Raw genomic sequence first — 23,321 nt, forward strand, 5'->3', positions numbered from 1 at the left:
TTTAGAGTATTGCCGTTAATGTTATCCAAGATGCAGAACTCTGATTATATTTGAGGGAACATGGCATTCTCAAAAGTTGGTAGGGGAAAAATAAGGAGATGGGTCTGAAAGGGGGTGAAGAGACAGAATTTCCCAGTGGTTTTCAACACTTCATACACATTAGAATCGTCTGGGGAGCTTTAAAAATGTACCTCGTGTCTGGGCGCCAACTCCAGAGCAATTAAACCAGACTCCCTGGAGGTTGGATCCAGACATCACTATTTATTTTTAAAGTTCCTCAGGTAATTCAAACGTGCAGGCAGATGAAAAACCATTGAAGTAATCAATACTCCAAAGGACTATCTCGCTTTTTTTTTTTTCTGCTTCACATTAGATAAATGGATAGATAAATTGCATTAACCTCTAAATCTGTTGTTATAATCCAGTCAGCAAGTCACAGAATTTTGGAGATGGAAAAGGCATCAGATTTTGGGACAGGTGAGAGAAAGCCTGAGAAAGTCAAAATGACAGTCGTAAGAGAATTTTTTGGAGGTGACATTGAAGTAAAGTGGGGAAAAGTTGAAATGCAAAATGATTTCCTAGATTTGAGACTAGGCTTCGCAGCTGACTTTGTGATTTTCTCATCTACTTGATTTTCTCATCTACAAAACTGAAAAGCATAACATAATATAAAACCTCTTCCTCCTACCTTGCAGGTCTCTATCGAGAATCAAAGGATATAACAACGATGCAAGTTCCTTGTAAACTAAAAAGCTCTAATACAAGTTTGAGGGATTATGTCCGAAAAGCTGAAGCAACATCAGTAAACAAAATTTAGTCCTGTGAACAGTATCCAAAGCAGTGTCTTTACTAAGCATTTAGACATGACAATTAAAACCAACACTATTAGAGGTACACTCACCAATTAAAGTCATTTTCTTTCTATGGAAAATATTTATGTTATATATTTTGCCAGCTAAGATTCCGCTATAGAAGCCCTACTGGAAATCTTTATTAATAATGGTAGGACACGAAAGTAACTAATCAGCTGTTTGCAACCTGGATCAGATTTTGCTAATTTAGCTTGAAACCAAATAGGGAAAAGAAGGAAAGGAAACAGAGAGGAGAGAAAGCCTTAACAATTCATGAAGAAAGCAGTAAATCTCCCTGACAGAAGATAAATTTCTTGGACACCAAAGCAATGAAAATGGTGTTGACCTAAGTGTCCACAGATGTGGCTCCAGGGTGTAATCTGTCCAGCTGCTCAATATGAGGACAGCCACATGGGTACCACCTCAGGGAAGGTAAATAGGAAACCTCTTAGTCAGGGAGATAAACACAATTGCTGCTGCTAGTTCTTACATGGAAAGCCTGCTGATTGTCACTGTTGGACAGAGGAAGTGTTACTGAAATATTCTGAGACAGAGAGAGTAAAAGACCTGGTTGCAAGTTCAAGGAGTGATGGAGTGCAGAGAGATAAAGCTTTGCCTGTGTCAATTCTATCAAGGTGGATAAGGATCCCCCTGGATTTCATCAGGTAGCGCATGGAGCAAGTTCAGAAGGCACAGAACAATTGGGAATCTTGTATTATACAATATGTAAAATATTATGTGTAACATACACAAAATACCCCTGCAAGTCAGGGAAGATCAGAAAAGGAAAGTTTAGGGGGGGAAAATGGGTTGGTATCTTGGCCAGCGGATCAATAGCCCACGCCATTAGAACCAACAGAAATCACCCCAACCTTCATGTAAAAGGCTGGCTCTTCTATGAGCAGGCAGGAGGGAGGAGGAAATAAAACTGTCCTATGACGAGGATGTGGGAGAAAACATGTTTTAAAACTAAACTCTTTGGTCATCTCAGAGTTTTCAGTCAATGTGCCAAATTCAAGAAACAACCTGGATGTTTCAGAGCAAACCCAGGCCTTTGTTTTAACTATTAAAGCCAACACACTGTTATTCATCATGTGCATATTCATTCAGCAATTACAACATGTAGGCACAATCCTAGGTGTCATGAGGAAGAAAAAGGAGAACCAGACACAGAAGCAACTTTCAAAGAGCTTACAACGTACTAAGAGAGATGATGCCACACTCAAAGCACCAACGCACAGCGGAAAACAATGCCCAAAATCAAAAAATGCCACAGACAGTGAAGAGAGGGACGGAGAGTCCTTCCAAAAGGCTTGATCAAGAAAGGCTAAAGCTGCTTTTATTTTCCTGTCACTTTTATGACTTGACCTAAAGTTGATTCTTCCTCATTAAAAGCTCTTTGAATATCTCTCAGTGGAATAAACAACCTTGGGTTAATGCTCAGGAAACTTGATTTTCTGCCTCTAGTTTCAATAGAAGCCCAACCCTGAGAGGAAAGAGTTAGAATGTTGTCCAGCCTCTGAGAACAGTTCTGGATCATTTCTGACCTTGTTTACACAGGGTCGGAGGAGGGATTTATTACCAAGGGTCCATACGTGGGCTGCCCACATTAATGGGTACCTTGATATTATATGCAAAATGCTGTATGTAGGTGCTTTTGTGTTTTTTACACAGCTTTCATCAAACTATTTTAATCCAGGAGCTACTCTGAGGCATTCTTTGGATCTTGAGTGCAGCATCAAGTCAGCCTGGGGAGAAGCAGAGTTGAATGGACTCCCCAGGACTTAGATCGAAATGGGATCATGTCTTGGGGAGCTAGGTTTTCTCTCAACAAAGACAAAGAATTTTGTCTTGGCTTAGTATGGAGATTCCCAGATTTCCTTGGTCAAGCTTGTGCTGTCACCTGTCCCTAGAAGAATGTATGTGTTGAAATAATAATATCATTCTCAGATCATATAATATGTATGTGTTGAAATGGTAACATTGTCCTCAGATCACGTGACATTCGGATATACTACTGGTTCTAAATCAAAATGGTGAAAGCCATTGAATTTGAGAACATAATCCTAGTCTTTATCTAACAATGTTGGCAACCATTTACCATGGATTTTTTAGAGTTCTATAAAGTGGATGCTGATGGCACCCAAGCAGGCATTAATAATCTTTACTGGAACCAAATGAATGGGACGGAAGGAAGCTAAAAACTTTGTGTTTGCTATAATTGTAGTTTAATGTGCTTTATTACATCCCTGGATTGACTTGTACAAAGCACAAGAAACCAGTCAGTTTCAGTGAACAAAAAAACAAAATACCTAAAACCAGCTATTTAAATTGTATGTAGATAATCACTGCTTGCCTGACTGAATTCTTCAGGTTCTAACCAGCTGTTTTGGCATTTTGTAGACACAGTCTGAATAATTCCATCTATAATCTATCAGTCCTAAATTAAAGTGACAATGTGTTTGTGTTTAGAAACATTTTCTGAAGTTGATAACTTTGTAAATAATTAGATGGTTGGCCCAGCTTCCTAAAATATAGACATTTTTCTCAGTAGATTCGTTGTTCTGAAAAGAAGCATTTCCAAACGGCATTACAGAGACCACAGAATGAAACCGGCCACCTCTTTTGTTACCAGAACCCACTTTTCAATAGATCACTTAAGTGGTACATAAATTTATTTTAAATGGCTTTCCTCCATTTAGGTGCCTATCAAGAGGAATGGAAATGTGTGTTCCAAAGTTATCAAAAATTTCCTGATAGCAATTTTTTTTATTTAATTAAAAAAAGAGAGAGAGAAAATCAAATCATGTCACAGGCAGGTGGAAGGACACCGCAGGCAGGACTGCGTTTTCCAATGGCATCCGGGAAGATAATGAGTCCATGTCTATGGAAATTGATTCATTAATATTTCATCGAGGCAGCTTCAGAGCAATTCAAGAACCAGCTCCCAGGAATTCAATCAGTAAATTCAATGAATTGTTGAGCTTAAAATACCAGGGGGGCAAAAATATACATATATTTGGCATGTGTGCATATTTATACATTTTGATGTGACACGTATATGCACATGAATACAGGCATCCATATTAAAACACAGCACATGTAAGAGACTGTCATTTCTCGGCTTAAAACAGTCTCACCCGCCTATATTCTTTATGTAGGAAGAATTTCCAAATAAAACAAAAATCACTCTATTTAATATTCTCCTGCTCAGCACCTGACTTGGAAAACAAGTTAACAAAAACGTTGCCCACAACTTGTTCACTGGTAATCGCATATTTATCAATAGAGTCCCTTGAATCAATTGACAGCATATAAAGATGCCTCCCAAGGACCCATGCTGAGACTGGAAAAAGAGGAGATCAAATGTTTCATGGAGGAAGGGCCGCTGGTTTGGGGTAGAGCAGGCAATTTACCACGTGATTTGAGAAGGGCCAGTTAGGGAAATAGATTCAAATTACCATGTCGGCTAAATAATTGGTCTTTGGATGTCCCTAAACACCAACCTATAAATAATTTTATTTTCGTTTTGGATCAATGTCTTCTAGCCCTCGTCTAACTAACCTGTATTGATGTCTTTTTAATTAAACCATGCATGATATGCTCACTCGGCAGTGGGGCCTACTGAGTGTGCATGCTAGGAATTCCAGATAAGGTAATTATGCTATTTGTCACTGTCATGATTAATGTGTGACAGCTGTTATGACAGCTGTGCCACTGTTTTGTCACAATACTCTGTTCATCCATAACAAAATTAGCTGTCGCACTCAAAGGTACACACTTGCTGCTATTTCTTTCTGAAGTCAACAATGAGAAAATCGAGAGGGAATATTACATGAACTCCGTGACAAACAAGAAAAACGACATCTTTATTTTTTTTTCTTTAAATGATGATATAACCTGACTGCATTGGAAATGCATATAGCTCACCTCTAGCAAACAAGCTGTCACAAGGAGCCAGTCCCCCACTAATCTAGCTAACAAGGTCTCAGGATGTGAGGGGTTTGCTTCATAATTTGAATCTGCCTTGTCAGGCAAGGCTTTTAGATGTTACCCAAATTAGCACTGGCTGGAACTGTTACTGCCTGTCAAGGTGGAAACCTGCAAATGCAGAGTTAGAATAGGAAGTGGGAGGCTGACTCACCCTTTCCTTCGGGCGTCAGTCAAGTGGAGCAAAACAGGCTGATCTTTCTCCATCTCCCTCAAGACAGCCGTCCCTCTGCCTGTTCCACCACACCCATAACGGGGAAAGATGTTCAGGAGCTGACTCCAAATAGCGATGTAATTGCCAGGTGAAGGCAGTTATTAATGTTAACCAATATTGTTTCTTACAGAGCCCTAAAACTGGACTATAAAACCGCAGAAGACGCTGATGTGAAGAGACAGATGGCTACAATAATAGCGTCATTATTCTGTAGCTTTGGGTGAAGTGGATCCTGCATACGCTCCATAAATTTAAAGGATAAAAAAAGCCCACGTAGATGTCTATTCATAATGAAAAAGAAACATTGTAACATCAGAGACCCTGAGTGCCATAGAAAGAAAATATGTCATGAAAAATATGCATATCTAAGTGAACGTGGCATTCTAAAATTAAAGACAGAACAGCTGTAGCTGTTAATATTTTGCAACAAATGATTAGTTTGATCTGCTGACAATGTATTTAAATTTGCCAATAACTTAACCAGCAAATATAATGTGTACTTTTAAAAAGGATACTGTTTAAATCGGGCCCATCTGCACTGTATCTCCCAGGCCTCTTCTCCAGAAACAATCCTGGAACAGAAAGCTGGATTATTTCAAACAATTATCATGATTGCGAAGGAACTGTACCACCTGCTGCTGGCTCCTGGCAGTCATCAGTCAAGGAAGGCTTTAATTAGAATATTTATCAACAATGACCAAAACTCCTTTTGATTTGTTCCTGATCTCGCCACGCGGGAAAGGTAAGTCTTTGCAAATTCAAACAATTAAAAGACACTAAAATATCTGGGGGCCTGCTTAATAGATTTCAAATCTGGACAATTAGGCTTTATTCAATTGCTCGAATTGTTTTTCTCTGTGGCAGGTATGTGAGCCCTTGATGATTCCTTTCCCTTTTGATAAGTGTCTCCTTTCTACCTCAGTCAGAGGAGACTAAGAACATTTTTTGCCATATACTATTACCAAGCATATAGCACTTAGCTACCTGATCACACCAGGGTTTTGGATGAAGGAAGTGATAGCTGTTTCCGTGTGATAAATGTTCGTGCGTGAATGTTCATGCATTTGGAGAAAGCATCTTTGTTAACTCTGTTTCCATTCATCCTGAGAACTCCCTGTTGAAAACTACCCATCTTCAAGATCCACCTCCAATGCCATCTGTTTCATGAAGCTTTTGCTAAAATTTTGTCCCCACGTGTTCTCGTCTCTCCTTTTCTCTGAGCTGCCATAGCACTTACTGCTTGTTTCTTTGATTGTTTTAGGCATCAATTGCGTTTGATTTGGGATAAAGGTTATTTGTGTGCTTTTCTTACCCATGGGCTTCCAGAGAGCAGGACACACTTTGTGAATCTTTTAATTCCTCACAGAGTCTAGCACACTACCTAACACACAGTCGGCCCTTTCGTTCATATTTATGAAGTAAAACAATTATTGTATAATTGAATCTTGAAGAGTGTTTGTGGATTTTAGTATCTGTATTGAAGTGATACTTAAAAATTTAGGAGATATTTAAAGTGCATAACTTTTTTATAAGTGAACATGAAATATTTAAACAAGCAAAAAGCTCTCAAGCGATACCAATCAGACCACTTTTAACATCAACTGCTATACCCACGAGGGATGTCAAGATAATGGGACACCTGAAATAACCATAGTAAAGATGCTCCTAATTAAAGGGGGTGTTCCAACCACAGAGATCACTTACTCTTGTCTAAAGCCAGGGAGGTCTATAAAACACTTCTCCATATAACTGAAAAGGCATCCACGGACACTTACAGGTAGCCCCAAACAGAACGCAACTCTCTGCAGTGTTTTGTAGGAGGCAATTTTTGCAGAAGGCAATTACACTGGAGGATAATTGCACTTCCAGTGTTCCTCGGGTCTGTGAAATTAGCAATTAAGCACAGAAATAGAGCAATAGGAATATAGTAGATGGGTCATGTGGAGCAATGGCAAGCTGAAACTTAGAACTCTGCAATTAGGAGATAAATTCTAGTACTGTACCAGGAACCCAAAACATCAGGATGAGACGGGGGTAGAGAGATCTGAAGATGGTGCATAATTAGCCACAAGCAGGAAGGAGACCCAACTCTGTTAGACTCTACGCAGACTTCTCCCTAGTTCCGGAGAATCAGTAAGGACCAGCACACAGTAGAGCTTTACTTGAACTTAATTTTTAATTTTATTTGTTTGTATTTGGTTAACTATTTAGTAACCTGAACAGTTTTTCTCATTATGTAGGCTTGGTTTCTTTAAATGCATAACTTAACTATTATTATTTAAGGGCTTCACTTCACTGATGTTAGTAATGAAGGGACACTAGATCAGTGAACTGAATTGATCATTTCTGGGACCTTGATAAGGTGATATCATATTAGCTCCTGAATAATGCCTTTTCCTCGTACATACACCGCCCTTACACTTGCCCTGAGAACTAATCTGATGAGTTCCTCACTGAACCAAGGACAGAAGAGGATTTTTGAATTGCATGCCTATCTGTTTCCCAGGTTCCACTTCTAAGCTACAGACGGGACGCCTTCGTGATCAGTTAATCTAATTAAACACCGGGAAACTTTCCTAACTCTACCAAACTCACATACCACGAATTTATCCTCATCCTCAACAAAAAAGATGGTTAACAAAACATTATTCCATAAGACAGCCTTTTTATAAAGCTTTGTTAAGATTAGATGGAGTCTCGGTGACCACACAGAATCAGTTCAAGTTGTGAGACAAAGACTAAAAAGGCTAACAGGTTAAAAAAAAAAAAGACTAAAAAAACAGAGCAGGAGACCCTACTGCCCGGCTTCAAATGTGCCATCTCATCCCTCAAAAAACGAAATGGTTCTCTAAAGCCACCCTTTTAATATGTAACAAGCTGACTTTTTTAACACTTCAAATAAATCCTCTAGTTCTGGGGACCTTGTATCTACTTCATAATGAGAGCGTTCTCTTCTTACCCTCAGAGCAATATGCTCAGTGCTCCTTCTACCCCAGTGGTTCTCACACTTCCCTGCACATAGCAATCATCTAAGGAGCTTTGAGGAAGACTGATGCGTAGGTTCCACCTCCAGGTATTCTGATTCAAGTGGTCTGGGATAGAGCTGCGCACTGGGATTTCTAGAAGCTCCACAGGGGATTCTAACATATAACAAGATTGAAAACCATTGTTAAAGCTGAATGCCTCTTTACCACTAACGTGCATACAAATCACCTGAAGATTTTGTTAAACTGCAATTTAGATTCAGTGAATCTGGGGTGGGCCTGAGACTCTGCATTTCCAACAAGCTTCTAGGCGATCCCTATGGTCCTGGTCTACAGACCACACTTGAATAGCAGGATCTGGATAATTCTCACTTCCGCAAGTCCACGTCTATGTTATTGGCCATATCTGGGATTCACGGTGATGATTAAGTGGAAAGATTTATGTTTATGGTCATAGTCGAACATTCTTTTCAAATTATACCCCAGCTAAATCTGAGTGTTCACAGCTACAGACATGATTAAAGTGAGGACAGTAAGCTTGGGGAAAAATGCTTTAAAAATGAAGATCATAGATGTGCACTTATCCTTGTATTCCCCTCATCAGAAAGGGTTTGCTTTCATAATGAATTTTTATTTCTGTTTTGGAATTCAGTTAGAAACACAGATTCTTTCCCGACATGTATGCAGGACATTTTGACACATTTATTATTATTTTATTTGATTCCAAGCATGTCAGTGTTTTTAGTATTTGTAACAGTTTTGCTGTATTATAAAGCAGAAAATTAACCCAATGTTGTATTGATATGGATTCTTGGGACAGTCCCATCTGGGAAGGCTGGTTCTTTCAAATAAATACTACCTTGAAATAAGACATTCTTCCTTTGATCACCAGATTTCTCTAAAATGTTTGAAGCCTATATGCCTTAAATATAAAGCTGATTGTGCAGCTAAACTTCAAAAAAACACTCAATAGTAAATTTTGGCGTGGCCCTATTGAAATTTTAGAATTAAGTGAATTTTGAAGAGATGAGACATAATTGACATCAGTTTTCCATTTTTTTTTCACAAGGAGGATGAGGTGGTGCACGGGGAAATGTGCTCATCTGGGCACCACGCCAATAGAAGAATAAAAAGAAACTTCTTCCACATTTTCACACTACCCTAGACTAGCATTACCCTTCCTCTAGAGCCCCGTGGGCCGAATCCCGTCCACCACCTGCTCTTGCATAGCCCACAAGCTAAGAATGGCTTTTGCATTTTTAAACGGTGGGAGAAAATCAAAAAAGTAATAATATTTCATGACGTGAAAATTATATAAAATTCAAATTTTGTTGTCTATAAACAAAGTTTTATTGGAACCTAGCCATGCTCATTTGTTGAGGTGTTGTCTAGGGCTGTTTTGTGCTACAACAGCACAGTTGAGTATTTCAGACAGAGACCGTTTGGCCTACAAAGCCTAAAAGAAGTAGTATCTGGCCTTTTATAGAAAAAGTTTACAGACCTCCAGCTCTAGAGATGTGCTCACTTTCCTTCATTCTGACTTGAAACTGAAAATGTGCTTTGTTTTATAGATTATATTGGGTTCTCAAGTTTGGACCCCTTGTCCCTATGTGCGCGCGCGCATACACACACACACACACACACACACACACACCCCCTTATTGTGTCTCCTTTTATTCTGTCTTCTCACTTCTGCTCTGACAATCAGAAGTCTGAGCGGCATCTGCTTCGGAACCAATCCTATTTCCTTTTCCTGGCTGCAAGAACAGGGTTCTGTAAGATGGGAACTGAAGCTTGAAAGCAGAAAGAATCACCTTTCCCGTGTCGTGCTGCCTGTCCTGGCCTGGCTCCTAGGAGCTGGGGTCTCGAACATATGCTGCAACTTTCCTCCCAGGGTCTCTATGTGGAGAGCATTCCAAAAGGAACAGACTTTTCTCTTGTTGCAATTTTCTATCAAGAAGCCTTGTGGCCAGAAACTAGAAGAGAAAACTTTAAAATCTCTGAGCACAAGCGAGAGGGAGTCAGGCTAGCCTATCAAGTCTACAGAAAGCATTTGCTTCTTTTTTTGAAATTTAAATAAAAAGCAGCCAGAGTATTAGCCTTGATGACAAACAAGAATTTCTCTGTTCCTTTCTGCCAGGAAATGGCATTGTAAAAACAATACCCTCTGGACTTACATGAAGGGGAAGGGGAGAAGAAGAAACGGAAGAAATACTTGGAGCTTTCATGCTGTTGGTAAGAATTTGCAGATGGAGTTGTGCTGATGACATAAATAAGTTGATGGCTCTGATTTTCAGAAGGGACATTCATTTCTTTTGCGAAGATACTCTGGAGTATGACTGAATGACTCTGGAAAGAAGACATAAAGATTCCAAGACTCTGGCACCTCCAACAGCAGCCTGGTGGATGGGCAGAAGGGGAGAGAGAAATCCGAACTCTGATCCTCGGTTACAGGTCCTATCACTACGGACATGACCCCTCGACTTTCTTAGTCTCAGTTCCCTAAATTTTAAAAAAAGGATAATAGTGCTTCTCCAACTTGCTTCAAGGGGCGGTACTGAGATTTGAATGTGATAATATATGTTAAATGCATTTTGTTGATTGTAGAGAACTAATCCGTTTTAAGATACTGTTCTTATCACCCCTGATCTTGTGTCCTGAGCATTATTTCATTGCTCAATTATCACTTTCCTTTTAACGCCCACAAAAACAGAACTTTTAAATCCAATCTCTATGTTGTAGCAGAAAATTTATTTCCTGGTGTCTATAAAAAAATATAAATAAATAAAAAAGATGGGCCCAGAGTTGAGATTCTCAGGGCAGCTGCACATAATAGCCCCTCCTTTCAAGGTAAGTTTGCTGAGGACTGACTGGACAAATTACTCCACCGGCCACCATGTTCTCAGAACACAACAACAGCAAATGTCTTCTTGAAAAAGAACAAAACAAAACCCATTTTATAGTTCCCCAAGCTCTCCAATTTGAAAGTGGCACCTGTAGTCTCATTTTGCCACAGTTCTTGAATGAATGGAAGTTAGAGGGCAATCAAGCAAAAGTAATAATGTGCACTCGGAAATACAGGCTGAAAGTACTCTCCCATCTACCACAAAGTATCATCCATGGCCATGGCCTATAATTATTATTACCTTTGGTATCAGTGGCTTTTTGGTTCATTTTGTTGTTGTTGTTGCTGTTTACATCCAGGTGTAGAAGATCATATGACCACAATCAGAAAAAATAATATCTATAAATAACATGTCACATAAGAAAGAACCACATGGATCTATTTGTGTTATAATATTATGCTCTTTATATAGGTAAGTACAGATATCATTACCAATTTTTCATACAAGAAAGTGGCCTTCCAGAGGTTAAATAGCACTTTCAAAATTACATGCCGAGTTTGTGCAAATCTGATCCTATAATTCTGGAATGCTTACCTAGGCTTGTAATCTGTTCCCTGAGAGCTTAGTGGAAATATTCATGCATTCAAAGATTCTCAAAATACATACCAAGCCCCTAGTATGTGCTGGGGCTGCTGTGGCTGGGGACTCACTGGGGAGAGTCATGGTCTCTTCTACCTAATGGCTGTGGGTCTTCTGAGTGCCCTTGAATACAAGAAGAGAAGGAAGCTAAATTCATCATACTCCAAAAAATAACGTTTGTGTTCTAAATGACTTGTTTTACATTATAGTTGCATTTTTTTTTTGTAAGGAAGATCAGCCCTGTGCTAACATCTGCCAATCCTCTTTTTTTTTTTTTTTTTGCTGAGGAAGACTGGCCCTGGGCTAACATCTGTGCCCTTCTTCCTCCACTTTATATGGGATGCTGCCACAGCATGGCTTGCCAAGCAGTGCGTCAGTGCGCGCCCAGAATCCAAACCGGCAAACCCCGGGCCGCCGCAGCAGAGCGTGCTCACTTAACCTCTTGCACCACAGGGCCGGCCCATATAGTTGCATATTTTTAACACCTACAAAATATATTCCTACTAGTATTACACTAATAGTGCTAAAACAAATACTAGATTCTGTCAGAAATGTCTCATGCAAAAGACTTTAATGTCCAATAATGGAGAAATGAGAAAATAAAATATGGTATGTTCTCTCAATACACTGCTAGGCAGGCATTAAAGTTTGTAATAACATGAAAAATGCTTGAGTAATAGTAACTTGCCAGCTTGGGGGTGTAAACATAACCACATCATTATTTTTTGTTTATTTTTTCACATTTTATTGTACAATACAAACTTGATTGAAATGCACTAAGAAACAACATTTTGTGTTTAAATCAACACTAACTTAAAATGTCTGGTAGGAAATAGCAGAATTTATTTTAATATATTCCAACTTAGTGTGAAGGTGAGCAGTTTATTTCTGAAGGTTTAGATATTTTAATTATAGTTTATTATTAAAACAAATTTTTTGGTCTCTCTTTCTCTCTCTTCATTTTTGATTTTTATATTCCACTTTAATTCATAGTGTCATAGAAGTGAAACATAAGACTGATAGAAACCACTCTAAAACATATGGCTTTATATACATAAAAACGTCAATAATGTTGCCACAACCCCTAATACAATGCGATCCTTACTTATTTACTATCATCCAGAATAAACTTCTGTACATATTAAATTGTTCAAGTATATCTAGAGCAGAGCTTGTAAAACTGAGGCCCCACTGCCAAATTAATGGGATCCTCTTCGAAGATCTTTGAAGATCTTCGAAGAGGATGGGAGGAAGGAATAAGGAGGGAAGGAAGGGAAGAAGGAAGGAAAAGAAGCCAGTAAAATATGTGTTATCAAGCCAGTTACCACTGTGGGCAACTAGAGTTTCATCTCCTTGGGAAGCTTTAGGAGACAGTGTAGAACACACTCCAGAATTATCTCAAGTGAAGGATAAGGAAGCTGGATAGTTAAGGGATATCCATCAATACCCTTTCTGTCATTGGCTTGGGGCTTGTTTCAGGAGCATTAACTTTTCAGAACTTCTGGCTTGTCCCTCATGCAAGCCAACCTGTGACCAGAAAAAAGACCTGCGGTTGGTGCTTGCGATAGCAGTCTTCAGCATGTAGAGTGAATGCCAAGGAGCTACAGCCAGAACATTGACACCATCTGCTACAGCACCCAGTTTTGGCAGCTTTGTCTGGGTGAGTACTTATATAGTGCTACCTCCAAGCACATTAGATACAAATCTATGATTTGGATATTATTACAATCCCTATTTTTCAGATGATAAAACTTAGGCACAAAGAGGTTAAGTGACTTGTCTAAGGTCACACAGCTGGAATCTGAATCCAAGCACTTAGATTTCAGAACCCATACCCTTACCCATCTTGATATGCCGCCTCTGCTATGGCCGTGGCTGGTCAGCCCACATGTGGAATAGTCAAGGAGTTTTGGGAGAGCTTCTCTTTAGCGCTCTGAGAGAAGGGATGGTGACTCCTTCCTCATCAATTCTCACTCCAAAGAGAGTAGCCTCTGGCATCTGTTGACCTTGTTACTGAAGGTCAGCCAAGACCCACAGTCAGCACCAGATAATGAAGCCCTGCAGGAGAGTCTTTTCCCTATCATCTGCCTCTCACCCCCGTCCTCACATAAACCTCTAGATTTCCTAGAATTTCTAGTGAGAATCCAGATAGTTCAGCGGTCGTTTTGAGACACCATAATTTTCACTAACAGTTTCAATTCTCTGAGCCTCGGAACCTGTCTCTCCACAGTGCTGTAATAGCCTAGGGACAGAATCAGTTTGACCAGGGATTGCGAGCAAAGAGGCAATTTAGCTCTACTTCAACTGACTGTGTAACTGTCATGGACACAGCGTCAGGCAGGTGGTAAATTAGCTACTTGGAGAGGTCCTTTCATTCTTTCAGGCCACTGAGGCATTAAAACCTCTATGAGCATCTCCCAGGCAATGCCATAAATGCTTGTGAGACTCTATTTTAGCACAATTTTAGAAAAATCACTTATTCTGGGTAACTCAATTAAAAGAAGTACGGCATAGTAGGCTTCTTTAAGACTCTGAGCCTGTGTACCCATCTGAATTTGGTAAATAAAATTTGGAATTGATTCTAATAGGTTTAGACACTGAGCACTCTTTGCCAATTCTCTCCAATTAAACAGAGAATAGGAACAGTTGAGAAATCAATCAAAATAAAATTAAACACCTTTGATCACCTTGGGTGGGATTTGAGAATGGGCCCACTTCTTTGTTGTCTTAGATTATCCTGTGGCGTTATCAAATTCTTCCCAAGACAAACTAGAAAAGTAGAATGGGCGCAGATTTCTCTGGCGGAAAAGCAGGGACATAATTACATTTAATTCTTGTCTGTTTCAAGAATGTTATGGACATGATTCAGTGCCCAACTATTTTAAGCAGTAACATAGGTATGTATGTACAAAAAAAAACTGGAAGATATATCAGATATTTCTTTTTTCACTACATTGCATATTTGAATTCAGTAAATCTCTTTCTACTGTATCTTTCTCAGAAATCCTGAAGACTTCTTTCACATTTCCCATGTGGATGGGTCCTGAAGCAACATAATGCCAAGTTTGGAGGCTTCATGCATTTCTTCTTCATTATTTTTAGGTATTACCAGAGCAATGTGTCTTCAATGCCTGGCACAGGGAAGGCTCTCGATATATAATTTTTTTTTTCCAGGCATTGTGGAACGCAGAAGAAAAGTATAGAACTCATGGTCAGGCAGATCTGACTATTCCAATTTCAATTAAACTGCTATAATTTCCCAGCCATTGTGACTTAACATCTCTGATCATAACACCGACCTCATACAGTTATTGTGAGGATTCAGTGGTGTGCTATAGCCGCCTCTTATGGCTCATGAGAAATAAATGTGTGCATCTTTTTTAAATTCGGCATGCAATAACATCATGCTGGTAGCTTGAAATCGGCCATGGTGAGAATATTTATGCCATAGCAATGGCCAAAAGCTACAAATCAGGGCTTCCCCCACCCCAGGCCTGATTTACTAGCTCACTGCTGAAAATTAGATAACGTGTAAAATGTTTCATAGAATATCTAGTTCTTTTCCCCTCCCTTTCCTGTTTTGAAGAGTTCGCAAAGACAGTTTTACTTCTATATCTAGAATACTCTAGTAACAATTTCACTTTCTTAACCAGGCATTTGTTAAGGATTTGCCCTTGCTGGGTGTTTTCCTTTGAGAATCATGCAAGGCTATTTGTTAGGATGACCTTGAACAGAATTTAAACACCAAGTGAAATTCTGCTTCAGTACTGTGAAGAATGGTGTTGCAGACTCACCTCTAATCTTCAAACTGATCTCTGATACTTCGCCTCAACAGAGCTAATAAAGGTCGCATGTGAGTTTTCGAATTGCCTGGGTTCTGCTGAGGAGCTGCACTTTCTGTTCAGCCTAAAGGGGCATCACAAAAAAAGTTTCCCCTTTAATCAAGGGACTCACTCAGGAGATCACACCACCCTGCTGCCACAGTTGGGAAGACTGATGTATTCCCAATAGACATAAAATACTACTAAAATTATCTGACAGTGCAATTCGAGATATCACACTAGACATAAAATGAAATCTGTGACAAAGAAGTTCCCACAGATTCGGTGGAGTGGAACCAAATGCCACACCAGGAGGCACCACACTTGGAAGGCTGTAGAAGGCTGACTTTCTAACAACGTGCAGGGGATGTGGCAGGAATAGTGGGTATACACGCATCAGAGGTTCTCTTTCTCCTGGTGACTAAGGGGAGAGTTCTTCAGGAAATCCTATAGAATACCAGTCTTCCTCTTGGCACATAAGATCATGACTGGCAATCAGAATTCTTCTATATATGAAATGTTGAAAATACTCTTGTCCATTCCTCTTGTCATCTCCAGAAAGTACTAGAGCTAGCACACAGCTGAAATTCCATCTCGGAGAAGCTTTGGAGTCACTCCGGGAAGCAGTTACCTAGCATCTTGTATTAGGCAGAATGTCATAGTTGTTGTCAAAAGTCTGTGCCCCATGTTTTAATTCTGCCATTCCCACTGTGACTTTGGGCATGTTCCTTGATTTCTCTAAAAATCAAACTTTTCACCTTTATAGCAGGTGTCCATACAGGATTGCGATGAGAGTCAAATACTGAAAATATGTCCTATATAGTAAAACCCTGTACCAAAAGTGAAATGTTATTACTGCTAGGACCTTCTTGGTCACATCCTACCAAAAATAAAAGCCTTTTAAGGCAAAACCTCTAATTTGGCATTAATAGGAAGCCAAATCACACATCTCAGAAATCATTCTGGAATGTTAAACCATGGACTAAAGAAGAAGGCAACATTCTGAGTAATTAAGAGCTGGGCTTATAAATCAGGCACAATTGGATGCTATTCCAAGTTTCAACATGAGCTAGCTATGTGACCTTAGGCAGTTTATTTACCTCTCTAAGCCTCAGTCTCCTCTTCTTTTAAAGGAGGATTCTGATAGGACCTAGTTCATTATGTTTCTGTGTTAAATGAGAGAGTGCATATAAAAGTGATTAGGACCATAGTTAATTCTCAATTAATGTTTTTACTGTTGTTGTTGCTATTGTTATTTGCATTTTGAAGTTACATAGGCAGAAAAATGTTCCTATTACTGAAGATAAGAATCCCTACAGTAAGTTAAAAGAGTGACAAGGAGTCACAGATTCCTAAGCTCCAGAATTTAAAATGGCCCATGGTGGTCACTAGTTTTATACCATAAAAGTAAAGCAAACCAGCCTCATTTTCCTCCAGGCTCTTCCTCTTAAACTTTCTTCCATTGAAACTGTAAGAAATGCCAGTAGGAAGACAGCTGTATTTGTGCCCAAGTTCTTCTCCTGGGAGAGGAGGCCCTAAAAGGTGAGATTCTACCCACTTTACTTCTCTGGGACTTTGTTTCATGGACTTTGAATAGAGAGTTGGAAAGATGAGCTCCAGCCACCAAGGTTATGGATGGAGGTGGTTTTACTGACCATAGCCGCAGAGCATGGAAAAGGGGAAAGGAAATTTGAAGTCCCAGGCAAATGCAGACCAGGGAAGAAAGGGACAGTCCACAATAAGTCAGGAAAGAAGACAGGAGACTAGAAACAGAGTAGATACCAAAGGTAAAGAGAGCTTGTGTGCCACTGTGGACAAGCAGGATAGAAGGAGTTCAGGAGGCCAAGCCTGAAGTTGTGATAACAGAAGGGTAGTTTTATCCCTGTGCCTATGCCCTTTGGTGAGGAAACTATTAAAAATGATTCAATATTTTGATTTGAGTTTGGCAATAAGAAATATTAGAGAATTGTGGGCTTGAAACTTTTTCTTTCCCTAAGGGGGAAAAAATAGGCTATCTCTTAAGAAAATAAAATATGCTACTGCATGTAGGACTATGCATTAGGCCAATCTCAAAAAGTTCTGGTACTTTATTTATTGACCTGGAATCCAAGCCTTTTTGTGTCCCAGATTCTCCCAGGTTAAACCACTTTAGAAAGTACATAAATCAACCAGGACTCTAGAATAATAATTAGAAGTAATCACAGAGTAATGTTTGCCAGGCGTTGCGGGGGTGGGAGGAAATTGGGAGAGGTTGGTAAAAAGTTACAAACTCTCAGCTGTAAGATGAATAAGGTCTGAAAATCTAATGTAAACCACGGTGACTATAGCTGATAACACTGTGCGGTATAATTGAAATTTGCTAAGAGAGTAGAAATTAAATGTTCTCATACACACTAAAGAGATAAATATGTGATGTGGTAGATGAAAGGGAAATCCTTTCATAATATATACATATATCAAATAAATATTTAAAAATAAGTGATCACAATTTCAATGTATCGAAAAGCACGCCAAGGTCTAAAAGAATCAGTGTGCTTTAGTACAATGTCTAGCAGAATAGAAGGGCTAGCGACTATTTTTTAAAAAATAAAGCTCAAAAGCTGTTAAACAACAAAACAAAATCTCAATCCACTTCCTAATGTCAATCTTGACTCCTTTATCCAAGAATCAAAATACTCAAAAAAAAAAAAAAAGTCTTCATTATCAGCAGAAAAATAAGCAAGTATTTCCAATGCACGGGGCAAGAAGGAAACATCTGCAATGTGAGTCTGAAATAACCTTGTCTCATTCATAGTGAAGCACAGTGCTCATTAACAAAATGTGTCAAGAGCAAGCTGCATTTGGAAGAGAGCTCTCTGTGACTTGAGGCTAAAATTTGTGATAGAAGCATTTTTCTCTTGCAATTCTCCAAGATTTCCTGGATTTACTCGGGCTCTCCGTGATACAAGGATAGCTTTCTTTGGGGTATTTCAATGTTTTCCTTCATGATCTCTCATAAAATCAGGTATGCCTTAAAAGGAAGGGGCAGCACACATTATTAACTATTACACAGCCTTTTTAAAAACATAAGTATAACTCTTTATTCTTAATTTAACAAAATTCAATCTATGTTTTGTTGAAATGACAACTATTTTGCCAATTATAACTGCCTGGTGTGTGAACAAATAATGAAGTTTGCTCTATGGATTCCTATCATGTTGCTGAATTCTAGTTAAGAATATGAAAAATAACCTAGAATAATAGAATATTTGAGCTATGAAGAGGATTTCAGAGCTCTTGTATCCAATTTTCTATTTCAAAGTGCATGAAACTGAGAGATGTAAAGGGACTTACCCAAGGCTTCAGAGCTGTTCAAATGGAAGTGTGGTGGGCAGAGTAGGGGCGAACCACAGTTAAATGACAACCACTGTCACAAACTAATATAGCTACTAATTTTGTGAGGCCTTACTATGGTCATATCATGTGTTCTGATCATAATGCAATTAAATAAAAAATTATTGCAAAAAGATAAGTAGAAAATCACAAAATGTTCAGAACTCATGCAGTATACTTATAAATAGCCCATATGCCAAAGAGGAAATCAAGTGAAAAGAAAATACTTTGAACTAAATGAAAATTAAAAAAATATATATATGAAAACTTGTAGAATGCAGCTAAAGCTTGTATTAGAGGGAAAAAAGCTTAAAATCTATTACCTAAATTACCTCCCCAAGAAGGTATAAAAAGAATGCGAAATTAAATACCCCCAAAAAGTAGAAGAAAGACAATAATAAGGATAAAAGAAGAAATTAATAAAATAGAAAATAAACATATAATAGAAAAGGTCAAGAAACCAAAAGTTTGCTTCTTTGCAAAGAATAATAAAATTTATAAACATCTTATCAAGAGTGAAGATAACAGAGAAAACAACCAATGCCGGAAACGAAAAATGGGGCATCATTACGGTCCCTACAGAATTAAAAAGATAATAAGAGGATACTATGAAAAACTCTATCCCAATAAACTTGAAGATTTAGATGAAATCAATAAAATCCTACAAACACAACTCATTATAACTGACACATGAAAAAAGAAAACATAATAATTTCACATTTATGCAAAAACTTGAATCTGTAATAAAAATTATTCCTAATGCTTATAAAGAAATAATACCTATCTTACACAAATTCTTCCAGAGACAAGAAAAGAGGAAATGCTTCCCAACTCAGGATAAATTCGATTATCAAAATCTGACAAGAACAACACAAGACAATAAAATTGCTGTCCAATCTCTCTCTGGAGTACAAACACAAAATCTTAAAATATTAGCAAATTGAGTCCAGTCATATAAAGATGGATAGTATATTACAATGAATTCAAGGTTGTTTAATATATGTGAAAAGAGATTAGACAGTTATTTATTTATTTTTTTCCTAAAGAACGTGAACAGACACTTTACAAAAGACGATAGGCAATAAACATGCGAAAAGGTTCTTGACATAATTGGGCATCAGGGAAATCCAAATGAAAACCACAATGAGATATCACAACACCCCCAGAACAGCAAAAACTAAAAGGATTGATATTTAATATGAAGAGCTGGTGAGGATACAGAGTAAGTAGAACTCTCTTACACTGCTGGTAGGAATGTAAATTGCTACAAAAACTTCAGAAAATTTTTAAATTGTACCTACTAAAGTAGAGCAAATACACACTCTATGATCAAACAATTCAATTTCTGGGTATATATACAAAGATAATTGTATATATTTTCACCAAAAAGATACACAGCAACGTTCATAGCAGCATTTTTCATAATATCCCCCAAACTGAAAACAACTCAATGTCCATCACCAGTAAAACAGATAAAGAAATTGTAGTATTTTCACACAAAGGAATGTAATTACCCAACATATTGTTGAATCTTACAAACATTATGTTGAACAAAGGAAACCAGATGCAAAAGAGTATGTGTTGAATGATGCAATTTATATAAAATTCAAAAACAAGCCAAACTGACAAAACGATAGAAGTGATGGAATTCAGAATATTGGTTACGTTTGGGTAGGGATGAAGGGAGTGACAGGGAAGGCTTCTGAGGTGTCGCAATGTTTTATAATCTGATCTGGGTAGCAGTTACATGAGGGTGTTCACTCTGCAAAATTCACCGAGCACCACACTTATAATTTATGTGCTTTTCTGTATGTATATTACACTTCAATAAAAATAAATTGGAAAGAGGAAGGGAGCAAATAACAAAATTTGGAGGCTGGAAAACACCTGGCTGAGTGGTAACTAAAGAGACCTGAGAAATGGCACTCCTACCCACCATTGTTGGAAAAAGCCAGGATCCTCAATAGGCCCTGTGACTGGCAACATCATCTGAAGTGGGGTGAGGAGTATGGGCAAAGAAGAGGAAAACTGGTTTAAAGCTGTTGAAGAAAGTTGTCTCTCCAGCCCCATCCCATCCCCGTTCTATACCATCTTACTTTGGCAGAAGACTGAGATTTATTTTCTGGAAAGGATAAGATAGAGGGTCTCTGGACTGGGGGAACCAGTTAAGAGCAGGTATGTTGTATCAAAAATGGAAATTTAACACACACATGCTCTAGACAGCCTCTTCCACTCAGCTTCCAAATGTGGGCTGCTGGGCCTTCACCTCCAGGCAGGAGATTGCAAGAGTCTCTTCTGGAGAAACTGTTCAGCTGATGAGAAAAGACAAAACGATACTGAAATCAGGAATTCTCCAACACTGACTTGGCCAGATCACTCTACAGTGACCCTACTGTCAATTAGGCCCACTCACATGCTCAGAGCTTCCGATAAGTTTTATTGCCTTGCTTAAATATGAGCAGACATCCAGGACTATTGAATATTTCAGGGAAATAAACAGAAAAAAACAACTTGGAGGAAACAGACTATGCAAGAAGAAGAAAGTTTCAAAAAAATAATCTTTAATATCCTCCAAGTAATACGAGAGGATAATGCAACCTTGAAACAAGAGCAGGAGATCCAATACAGATCAGCAGCAGAGAGAGTCCCCGGGATGGCAGCAAATGGGAATCTGAAAATGACAGCTGTGCGCCAGGTACGGAGGGCAGCCTGTACAGACTGAAGCAGCTCAGGCTGTTCTGAGAGAGATCACTGCAGAAGACGAAATTGTTGGGATAACAGATGTGAACAAAAGTATTGAGAGGAGATTTGGGCAACCGGCAGAGTGTTCAGGGTTGGCCTCTTTAAAGTATATCGAAAAATAAGCAAACAAAAAAGGAAATTATTATATCCAGGAGAAAACACCAGGTTGCACAGGTAAGGAAAGATGATCACCTTTTACTATCTAACTCAGGTCCAAATGATATAATGATAATGTAAATACTAAATTTACCAACCCAAGCTAGAATTTTACCATATTGGCACCCTAAGTGTGTACCATTGATACTGTAAGTATTAGAGGTAGAGGGGCAGTAGGGGAAAACCAAATGTTTACCTTCCACGCTGGGAAGTCAACAAATAATGCCTAAAATGTGAATATGAAAAGAATAAGGTCAAAGGGTGGAAAGTGATTGCCTCTGGTTGGGGGATGGGGAAAAGGAGACCAGGGACTGTTATTGGCCTTGACATACTTGGTCAAAGTCGCTGACCTTTTGAACTAAGTACATGTATATTTGATAAAAATGAAAACTGTCTTTAAATAAGGAATGGTAGGAGTTTGGCGAAATGTTCATGGGGGGAGAGCATTACCAACAGAGGGCGTCACGGACAAGTCTGCGAGGTAGGCAGCCACAGCATAGCACTGTGGGGGCTACAAGCAGAAGCATGTTGTTAAAACATCATCTGACTTATTGGGAGGTCTCTGGATCTCTCCTTCTATGTGACTTCCGCTTCTCATCCACCAGAGAGGTGTGGAAAGTGAAGAAGTGCCAAGGATGCTGTCAATCTGGGACACTAAGGATGCGCATAGTGCTGCCCTAGCACAGCTTGAACCCAAATTGGACTGTACAACCTGGTAAGATACCTGCAGTGTTTTGCATGAGACGCAAAGTTTACAAACTGCTTATCGGCAGAGTTACAGAGAATCTGGGAGAATCTTGCTCAGAGCAAGCACCTCAGAACTAAGCAAGCCAGAGGGATCCCCGGATGGAAGGATTCAAATGCGTGGCAACGCTGGGCTTGCTAAGGCCTGGCAAGCAGGCAGCGGGCTCCGCAGGCTCAGGCGGGCGGAGATGAATGAGGAGGAAAAAGAGCTCCCCCAGCGCCCCGAAACTCTTGTGCTTTTGCTGGACACTTGCAAGGAGACCTCCTCCGGTCACCAGGGGCCTGACGCTTAGACAAAAGCTGCTGAAATTAAGGTAGAACAGGAGAGGTGTTTGTTTTGTTTCTTTCTTCTGGGTGTTGGATAACCCGTATTGCGAAAGGTAAAAAACCAAAACAACGTCAGTCATTAAAGTAAAAGGAAAAGTCTGGCTTATAAAGGGGCAAATTGCAAACGTGTAATCAGAAATTAAAGGATGAAAATTAAATAGTAAGCACTAGAAAAAGCAGAACATTATAACCAAGAATTTTTTTATTGTTTTGTAAGCACTATGTGTATTTAAGAGGACAAACATCAAGGAAAAATTGTGTGCACTTATAATAATAAGAGGGGGAATTAGAGACAATGGAAGAGGAAATAACGGAGACACTAAACAATTACCCTGCAGCTGTCTTTACAAATATAAAAGACTAGAGATCTGTCCCATGTGGGGATCACATTTCTTCCACTGAAAGCATGAGAATTCGGAAGTGGGTAGATAATAGTGGTACTACTGATAAAGACAGAGTATCTTTCATCTGATAAATCCAGACAAGAAGCATCAGAGGGAAATGAGAAAGAAAGAGCTAAGGTTTTTAAGCGATTCATTTTTGAATTTCGAATCTTATTTTCGTAAAAAGCAAGGGGCTTAGATAGTGACTTCAAGACCTGCATGGCATTACCTTCCGCTTTGAGAAAGGTAACA

The sequence above is a fragment of the Diceros bicornis genome, chromosome 22 (genome assembly GCF_020826845.1).
Source record: "Diceros bicornis minor isolate mBicDic1 chromosome 22, mDicBic1.mat.cur, whole genome shotgun sequence".
NCBI classification, from domain to species: Eukaryota; Metazoa; Chordata; class Mammalia; order Perissodactyla; family Rhinocerotidae; genus Diceros; species Diceros bicornis.